Here is a 10700-nt window from a genome sequence, read left to right on the forward strand (position 1 = left end):
AAGGTTTAGTTCTAAAGCGCACGTGACAAACACGATTCAACAGAACTCAATACATATGACGTAACATTCGGATGAAGAAAAGCGCCAAATTTCAAGCGCCCTGTTGTCCCTTAAATTGAAATGCACTCTCTCCGTCTATTTCTACCATGGTTTTTTTGCCAATAAAATGTATCGCCGCACATACTTTGAATAGTTTAGTTTTTGCAACTCTACATTTTGCAACTATTATTGAAACATAATTATTTCAAAATGCCTACCAACAACGATTGAGCAAGAACTACAAGTATTTGTTTCTATAATCATTTGCTTCGGCGGTGAAACGGCCGTGGAATCAGCTGTTTCAATCAGAAGTGGTTATTCCGATTTGTAATCTCTGATTGACCAATTAGAATCAAGTAGTTTTCAAATGTTAGAATAAATACCAATTGGTGGATATTGATGACATCAAAGAACATACTATATACGTCCCTCACTCTGCATCCCTGGGGGCATTGTGTGGTGACACATCTTGTGTAGTACTGATTTCCATTGTATTATCGTCGTCATTGACAACCTGGCACAGTAGGTCATACTCCAAAATGTTTTATTCATTCGAACATTAAACACAACCATGGACAAAGTGCAACCGTGACAACACATCATGTTTTCAATTAACAGCAATCGAGTACTTATCTCTGTTCATAAACCGATCTACTGGCAGAACTAGTGTGTATCTGGTTCACAGTGTGCTTCCAGCCGTCTTTGTCATCACGCAAGAACTGACACATCGTGTTATGGTAATCAGAATTACACATCGTTCAAGGCCGATGGGATTCCGCTGATGTGTTTCTCACGCCATCATGTCCGCGTTATCTGGGCTGTTGTTTGACCCCCGATGCAACAATTGTGGTGATATGTCCAAAATCTGGCCAAATAGCGGTCATATAAAACTAAACAACGGAAAGATTGGGTTTGAACGTGGGTAGTGCCATCAGCAAGCCATTACGCTGTACGCAGAACATTTACTTCGGGATTATAACGTGACTTCCTGGACAGAATTTATGGTCTGTCCACACGAACTGCACGTGCTCACCACCACCCACGATCCTCAATCCGATTGACGACATGAATGATGCTTGTGCATGATGGAACCCCGTTAGTTGTACTGTTCAATAGCTTGTATGTGATGGTAATCTTAACTCTTTGTTTACAAGAGATGAAGCCCTTCTTATCTTTCACATGAAATAAGAGCGCACTGGCCTTCAACGCTATCATTGGAAGTGAGTACACAGAACAGCAAGATATGCTCAATATGAGTGAATTGGGTCAACGTCGCTTTTAATAACGTTGATGCCAAACCTCGTTAATCCAACGGAAAGAGATGTATTTTTGTAAAATAATAGACGTACCTCAAGGCATGTTACTGAACAAACAGTGTCCCGTTTAAAGAAGTGTTAGTGTGGACAAGAATATGCCCAGGGCAAATTTCTAACAAGAAAGATGTCATTTCATATAGGGAGTTTTCATATTGTTCGGCTAAAGCTAATATTTAGCCTGGTCAGACCAACCCAAAAGGCAACAGAAGCTAAAGCATTCAATGGCTATTTGGTATCTTGTGACTTTTTGACCTGGCATCATATTCACTTGATAACAATAATCAATGCTACTCGTGAATTGTACACGCCACTGCGTTTTCGCTAACTGAGTTTTGGTTGCCAGCTGGGAGTGACAGATGTTCATTTGTGTTATACTTTCGGTGACAAAGGCCTTATTATACACTGGGACGTCAGGTGTCCTAGGCGCTGTTGCCTCATATGACGTGGTGTGATATAGCACACTTATAGAAAACTATTGCGATTAAAAACAACTGGTGACATTTTTGTGCTTCCTATGAGGTAATTAATCGGTTGTTCGGATATATACATAAAGGGTGAGCGATTGGACGTTGCTCAATACGGCACCCAATCATGTCCTAGTTATGATGGCGAATTGAAAAGATTCGGGTCTGGGCCAATATAAAACCCAAACTGCGTGTGAGGCGCCAAAAAATTGAGCAGTTACCATTTTATTCTACCGGGTACCTATTCACTACTTGGGAAACATATGTTGAACAACATCACTTGTTAAGGAGACATCATGTGCTTCACAGTGGACGAAACATGCGGTACTGGGGACATATTCTGACCCGGAATTCCTGCAGAGACATTTATATACGATTACTATTACATTCAGCGACACAAGCGGCACTGTATGTTCTACACTTCTGTACTTTCACAACAGCTGAAACACACGTAGTTGTGAGTGGGACAAAAACTATATGGTTAGAGGAAGAAAAAATATTGGATGATGTGCCGGTTCAAGTTTGGACCGGTGCTTGGAAAATCAATCTTTTTTATTGGTTAATCTGGTCAGTGACTGATACTAATACGTTTGTTTCCAGGGCGACACGTGCATGACATTATTGTGACAGGATAGTGATTGGTTGGTGAGATTGATTGATGGGCTTGATGCGAGTTTGACTAGAAAGTGACGTCAAAGAAAGAGAGGGGATAACTATCTATATCACATTTGGGGGTACGCTATTTCATATACGATCACTACCGTAATGGTTGCTTACCTCAGACTTATCAAATAGACGAGGGTTCCAAACGACAAAGTCACAGAATGCCAACCGAGGAGTAATTACACCTGCCCAGCTCTATTTCAGCAGAAGAATAACAAGATGAAAAAACATATCTTTCTCTATTTACGCATGCCAGGAGCTATGCTAAATTAAGTGAACTGTCGTAAATTTTGCATCCTCTAAAGTCACTCTAACCTGTCAAAGAGTGGAAACACAAATATTGTCCGACTCTGAGAAAAAAATTGACTCTCAAACATATCCCAGAGCTGTGAATCAGTTATAAGCTTTCTTCTTGGTAAATACATACATGTATGTGCCTTGTTCCATAGAGCGATCTTATGTTACGACTGTCGTAACTCCCATAATTTGGCATAGAATTAGAACAGTGACATGTCGCTGTCTGATAGCAAGGACATTGCTGAGTGTGGCGTTGTTCAACAAAACGCCCAACATAGTAGATGTACTTGCCTGTTTCGACAATCCTATCTATGTTCAATAGAGTGAGTGGGTAATAGAGAATTATTGCCTTATTAAAATAAATACGTTTTCTGAATGGATACATACGTGTCTCTGCAAACGAGGTGTAGTTTGTATGACTACGAATAAAACAGAAACCATTAGCTGCATTTTTTTTTCATTTAATTATGCCTATCGATACACTCTATACTTCATTGCAAGTAATGGTACAGTCCGCATAAAGTTCATGCACGAAGTATTGCTCATATGACTCCCTTGAGTTTCAAATGCTCTCATCAATGTAGCTTACAAAAATATGAAACGTCAATGTCAGAGAATAATCTGTATGGCTGATCTGCCGAAACACATTCTATTGAGCGTAAAAAACAAACTAGCATGAATATTATATGAATGGATCACCAGAAACCAATGACAACACCAGGTGTTCACGAAGAGGGTATCAATGACCTGCTCTACCGGAAGCACCCGACGCTCACACAAGTTGCATAAAAAGTTAGTCTTTTGGCTTGACGTTTCAAACGCCTGTAAACAATCGATTCTTCCTCAGACAATCATGTGATGGACCATACAATCCAGTGATTTACAGCACATTTACTGACATTTTTAGACACGCGTCAACCGCTACACGGCCCACAAGGATGATGGAGGCGGTTATTGTATATAACTCTCTCATTTAAGTTTCCAGCTATAACATGAATTGATTGAAGGGAATATCGCGACCTCTGAACTGGTGTCACTCCTAACCAATCCTGTGACTACGACGACGAACCACGTCAAACTTTACATGTTCATGCGATTGTGATGTGACACTAAACCACACTGTCGCTATCTATTTCTAAGTTTCACATTCAATTCTTGAAATATATGTTCCTACTTTTATATTCAGAGGTTCAAGAAAAAGTGTAAAAATCATTACATTGCCTTTTTAATCTAGACAATAACGTGCCAAAAAGAGATAAACATACATAATTTCACATATATGAATATACCAGAATACGTATTTTTGAATAATTCACAAGGGATGGGATTTCAAGTCCTAAATGGAGAACTACAAAGGTTAGCGATAAAATATGCAGAAAGGTATCCGTTATCCAAGAATGATTTTGCTTGCTATTAATGTACATTGACCTAGTTATATATATATATTACATGGCATATCAGGTTTCTCTGTTTCTCCTGTTTGATTCAGACAACATTGTAATGATGTTTTAGGTTGGTTACAAAAGTAGGAACATGATAGAAAATACAGAGATTGTAATGTAGATTGTACCAAGGGCACGTGGCACTCACAACAATGTTTTGGTGAGCCATTTGGTATTAACTGACGCGTATGCCAACAGCTATAATGGTTTTTACTAAAGAAAACACATAAAAAGGTGTGTTTTTAAGTTTGTTACAGTCAGATTAACAAGCACTGCTTCTGTTAAAATGGACTGATCGATTTCATGTTTTTAATAATGAAACTACTTTAAAACAACAACAAATATTTGTGTTTTTAAAGAGCACGGGCATTCCGAAACACACAAGAAATGTTTCAGTGTGTTTCCTATACAGTAAATACTACACTCGCTCTCCCAGAGAAGGAGGTGGGGCAAGGGTGGCGCAGGGTATGTATTCCCGACCCCACCACCCAATCCAACATGTATGTTAACTTGTCATCCAATCCCAAAATACACCCCTTCTTTCCTAAAATCTATCTGCGGGCTCGTACATACCGTTTTCATTATAATGTGTGTATTTAACGTGATTTGATTCCATTATACTCCACTGATGTAACTGCCGGACAAGAAACACAGCAAACCTTAGTTCCAAGCCACAACTAGGATACCCGTGGTACCCTCTGAAATACATCATCATCGAATAGCCATTTCTTGTTTGTTTACGTTTTCGCCACCATTAAACATGGATGTATATTATTTTTTTTCTTTTGCGTGGCAGTTTATATGCTATCTGGTTTAAAACTGTTCAAAGAGCGCATCGTAAACTCACAAACGCTACTCGAACCACAAACTGAGAACACATTCCGTATCAGCATGTAGTTAATCGTTTTCATTGTTCCAACACATCCTCCAGACATACAAACCTACCACATGAACACTCCCATGTAACCAATATAGGCATGTACAAAGAAAGTGACGTTTGTAACATTACTGATCTGGGTATCACACAAACGCGATTGAGTCCATTTGGCGTTGCCAGACCTACGTTAATTAGTGCCAAATTTAATCAGCTACAGCATTACTCGGCCCACTCAACAGCTGACAGTGCGATTTCTGTTCATTGGTGTCATGCTTTGGTCGCTGTCACGGAATTGTTATGCCATTTGCTCACACAGGAACTCCATTCTAATCAATTTAAACCGTTAGTACCTTTGAACCGGACTTTTATTGAGGCCTCAACATGAAGAATTGTGCCAATAAAGAAAATTGAATAAACTTCAATTCACAAATGGAACCCGAGACATCGTCAGTGGAATGAAATACACGGGAGAGTTGCTTTCAACGTCGCTTTGAACAGTATATCAGTTATATCACGACATGTCGGTTTGATGTGGGAGGAAAAACTGTGAGGTATTTAATGTTACCCATTTGGTGAAACCCACCGGTATAGTGCCATACAAACCTAGAATCATTATCAAGGGATTCGAACCCAAGATCACAGGGGAATTGCGCGCCTTAGACGACATGGGTAACTGTGCCCCCAGGAATGAGTGAGTAGGTTTGGGTTCCGTGTTGAGGGAAGTGACTCAGACAATATGCCCATGTGGGGGTAAAGCCTCGCGTCAACTTCTTGCCAAGCGACTGGGCTACCCTGTAGGCGAACAGAAGTCACATCTACTCTATATTAAGTATTTATATCATGTAGAATATGTAAAATAGATCCGCATAGAGGGATAGTCTATGGCTTTTTAACCGTCCATAAATTATTTACGCGTAATTGCTTTCCATTCCGTCGAAGTTCCTAAATTACCCTTCCACTTGCTAGTGAGCCTCGCAGACGTGGAACAACTGTTTTACGTACTTTTGTAACACAGATTTGTATCGAATCTGAATTTTGAGCAGCAGTTCTCTATGTGTAATGTTCAGTAGAACGGGAAGCGACCTTGAGGCATCGACCAAACTCCCTCTCTTAGAATCGCCCACATGATGTGTTTGCCAAGTGCTCTCTATATGCTGATGAGTAGGATCGAAAATGCCCCGCCGATAGAAACAGTTCACTGAAGTTAAGTATGTTAGATATTTCTTATCCAAGCCTGTTTGTAGTGTACTTCTATACACTATTCTATATGTATATCTTCATATATTAACATAGAGCTAGATTTAAATTGAAAACTGTGTGTAAACACCATACACGAACGCCAATACCATGGCTATAGTATGGCAATGCAATCATTGGAACGCTTGAGAGGCATTCTGTCTAAGACAGTGACAATTTAAGCGTCCCTGCATATCAAAGAATGGATAATGATTGATGGCGTTTAGGTGCAGATTTGTGTACGCTGGCGTTTAACGGCACAACTGGAGTGGATGTTATTGAATAAAGATACATGACACATGTCGTAAATTTTTAATTGAAAGGATTTGTGGTCTCTGTATTGATATTTTGACTTTGATTTCAGCTTGCGCACATATAGAATGCACGGTTGAATTGAGATGTGCACACTATTTATATAGAGATATGTTTAATGACAGATCTCGCCATTTCAGTTACATACATATATAGATTAACCAATCAGGCGTGGCACGGTATCGCTTGAAATTGTGTCAACTAATACTATAATTTCGTCTCCATTAGTTAGACGGAGAGAGGACCAAATATATGAATCCAGGATTGTTTAAGTATTCAGTTTACTGTCACGATTGATACCCAATCAAATGAATCAAACGCTAACATACCTTGTTTGTTTTGTCATTACAGATACCCTACGTCAAGCTGAAGGAGAAAAGCAGTTCCCACATTGTACATTCCGAGTGTCACTGTCCGTGTTTACGATGTCAATAATGCGCCAGGTGTGACAAAACTCCACACAGCCCGAGTCCTCCAGCCACCACCTACATGCTACCGTGATCAATACTAAAATAAAGTCTCAGCCTTCCCTTTCTCTGGCTTGCCTTGCTGTGCTATACCATAATGTTTCGATCAATGTCGTTAAACTGGAAACTGCCCATTGGCCGTACGAGGTTGTCTTCTCGGGAGTCCGCGCACCGAGGTTGTTTTCTTCCGTGTCCGCGCTTGTACGAGCGGCACCTTTCATACAATGATTTGATCATATCGACCTTAGATGCATAGATAGAATGTGATGAATGTTTGTACATCGCTGATCGTACACATGAACATTTCAGCTGCATAAACTGGCATTTACTTTGCAGATATAAGGTTCTGTAACTATGACAGCAAACTTGATGTTATACAATCGTGCACTGAACTGAGTAACGTAAAGAAAATATCTGTGCAAGAGCAAAGTTTGTTATTTTAACTGATATATCTTACACTGTTAATATATAAAAAGGACGGAAAGTTCAAGACACCCTCACAATTAGCAACACGTTCATACGGTTGAACTAGAAATAACAGGATGACTGTCACTCAGGACAAAATAGGATAATACTTGCTCCTTTCGGTAGTTGCTAGGAAACGTACAGGTTATTGTCAGATGTGCTGTAAACAAATTGGGGACGACTTTCCCGTGAGTATTTCGTCTTAATGTACTTTATCAACAATTTCTTGCATCAAAGGTCTTTCTGTGTGTGAGGCATTGATCATGTGATGGATTTGTTCCGGGAAAAAGAATTTGCTTGTGGTTTCAAAAGTTGTTGGCTGGACTTGTTTGCAAAATTTCTGTCCCTTACAAAATTGCTGGATTATTGTTAAGAGCGGCGTAAAACAATATTTACTAACTGATTAACTAACTAACTCTAAATGTTGCTAATCACATGACACAGGACGCGCTATCCAACTAGAGACATGACAACCTGCCTACTCAGCCCCATTCTCTGTCATGAACAAGCTGGTAATCGGGGATGTAGACGTTGTACACTCATTGAGATGTCACCATGATTTACGGAACTGTGGCTTCCAATTAGCTGATCAGAAATAACCTGCAATATTATAATGCCACGAAATACGTATCTTAACTGCCGGGGAAAATAAGCAATTCCATGTGTCGAGTGAAATGTGATGTTTCTCTCCTGGAGTCACGGGGGAAAGGAGATATTTTCACGCCTGGCGTATTTCAACAAAAGTAAAAATCATCATCACGAGATGAGAGAAACATGATGTTGTTACAAATGTGAAGCCTTCAAACGTAAACTTACTATTTGTTTTTTTATCATAGAGTGGGATATGATTATGTACAAAATCAACTTCAACAATGAATATTTTTAAATCTACGAGACTGCTGTTTGAAGCGAAATACACGCTGGTCAAGTAACAAAAATGGCGCAGTCTCAATTGACGAGTTAAATGAAAAAGTTACAGTTTATAATGAAACATTTTCAAGAGAATAGGGGGCACGGGTGGCACAGTCGTCTAAGGCGCAGCGATTCGCTGTGCAGAGTTGCGTCCCTTGGGTACGCCAGAAACCTATGATTGTGGGTTCGATTCCCGGTTCGCCCCAATTATGTTTCTAGGTTTGTCAGCACCATACCCGTGCTCGTGGGTTTCACCGAAGTGGTAAACGTCTGAGACCTGCATCACTTCGGGCTGTCCTCCCACATTAAGCTGACACGCCGCGATATAACTGGAATACTGTTAAAAGCGGCATTAAACCCAACTCTCACTCACATTCAAGAGAATAGCTAACGGCAAGAAGCGATATTAACTCCATAAATGACCATTTGTTATTAGTTTGCTTGTCAATGTGACACTAACGTAAAAAGGAAGTCAACAGTTTGTGTACGGGCTCGACACTGGTAAAGGGGAGACAATTTGCGGAGAGATAACTCTTACAAGACAATAGCTATAATGAATAATGTTGCAGGGTGCCAAAAACGAGACAAACAACACATAATTATGCGATGGTGATGTATTTGATACGGGTATCACAGATGTTTTTAGACCTAAAGTTTGCAGTGTTTCGGCGACTTTCTTCAGTCTAGTAATGTTTTGAAATGTTTTTTTCAAATCCAATTTTCAAGTGCATAATTTGTCAACCCAGCAGTTTAGATTACTCGACAATAAATGTGACAACAGCCATTTTGTACTTTACCGTGTCCTTTGTCTCGTGATCACCGAATGGAGCTGAAAATCTAGCATCTAGGCGTAGTAAGCAAATTACAATCTTACCCAATGTCAACGCCTTGTGTCATTTCGTTAAACATAGTTACAGAACCTACATCACAGCTTTGTAATAGTGAATGTACATGAAATGAACAAACTTGACTTCAGCAATAAATTGCCCCTACCTGATGCCATGAATGCAGTCCATGTATCCGCATCCTCCTCACTTGACCTCAGTGATTACAACCTTGTCTCGCTGACCAGTCCACACTGTGGCCTGCTGGAAGTCGACGTTTATCGAGAGAAGTTGGCGAGGTCTAATTGTATAGAAAGTGCCCGTGTAATTACTGGCCGTTCATTAACTTGTTATAATAGCCGAACTTATAATTGTATCAGCAAATGGGATAGATCGGTCGAATACGATTAGATTACTAAGACGCTGACTTGATGAAGGTTGAAGTCAAACACTCGAGCACTCGACACCGTCACTGACTCGTACAGGCGTTCAGATAAAACATCTCGGATAAATATATGTTGTTAGTGTGGCAAACATCCTGTTTTTCCTGTTTCTATACTATTTTGATAACTCCAGATGCGTTATTGATCTTGACAGAAATTCTGCTTGACACACATGTCGTGTCTTGAAATTGAATTCAATGTGAAAATGAATATGATTTTGTTTGAGATATTCGTTTTAGTGCATTTGTTCATTACCTGCTGTCATCAATGTCAAAAAACGAAGTTCTTGGGTTACGATCTGATTATTGGACACTTTACCATTGACAGGAAAGGGTAGGATTAACATCGCCATGGCTAGACGTTTATATTTAACCAAGACCGTCACAAGACACTTCATCCTGCACGGGCAAACGTTAAGTCATATCGTCACTAGGACACATTATCATGGATAGAAATGCCAGTTTAAGTTTGACAGTCACAAGATACATCATAATAAATATATACCTGTATGTTTAAGCCAAACCGCCACGAGGACACATCGCCATGGATAAACACGTTTGTTTAAGCAATAGAGTCACGAGGACACATCGCCACGTATGTTTAAGCAATAGTCACGAGGACACATCGCCACGTATGTTTAAGCAATAGTCACGAGGACACATCGCCACGTATGTTTAAGCAATAGTCACAAGGACACATCGCCACGTATGTTTAAGCAATAGTCACGAGGACACATCGCCACGTATGTTTAAGCAAAAGTCGCGAGGACACATCGCCACGTATGTTTAAGCAATAGTCACGAGGACACATCGCCACGTATGTTTAAGCAATAGTCACGAGGACACATCGCCACGTATGTTTAAGCAATATAGTCACTGGGACACATCTCCACGTATGTTTAAGCAAAGGTCACGAGGACACATCGCCACGCATGTTTAAGCAA

At 40.0% G+C, this 10700-nt stretch overlaps 1 protein-coding gene across 1 annotated transcript in view; it reads right to left on the reverse strand.

Moving 5' to 3' along the window:
- Positions 1–7140, reverse strand: part of LOC139454308 (small conductance calcium-activated potassium channel protein-like) — a 64727-nt gene extending 57587 nt beyond the window's left edge. Inside the window, exon 1 of the mRNA XM_071235935.1 lies at positions 6976–7140. The gene's annotated coding sequence lies outside the window, so the exon portion shown is untranslated. The remainder of the gene's footprint in view (positions 1–6975) is intronic.
- Between the last annotated feature and the right edge of the window lie 3560 nt (positions 7141–10700).

The sequence above is a fragment of the Haliotis cracherodii genome, unplaced genomic scaffold, assembly GCF_022045235.1.
Source record: "Haliotis cracherodii isolate W230 unplaced genomic scaffold, xgHalCrac1.p SCAF_10, whole genome shotgun sequence".
NCBI classification, from domain to species: Eukaryota; Metazoa; Mollusca; class Gastropoda; order Lepetellida; family Haliotidae; genus Haliotis; species Haliotis cracherodii.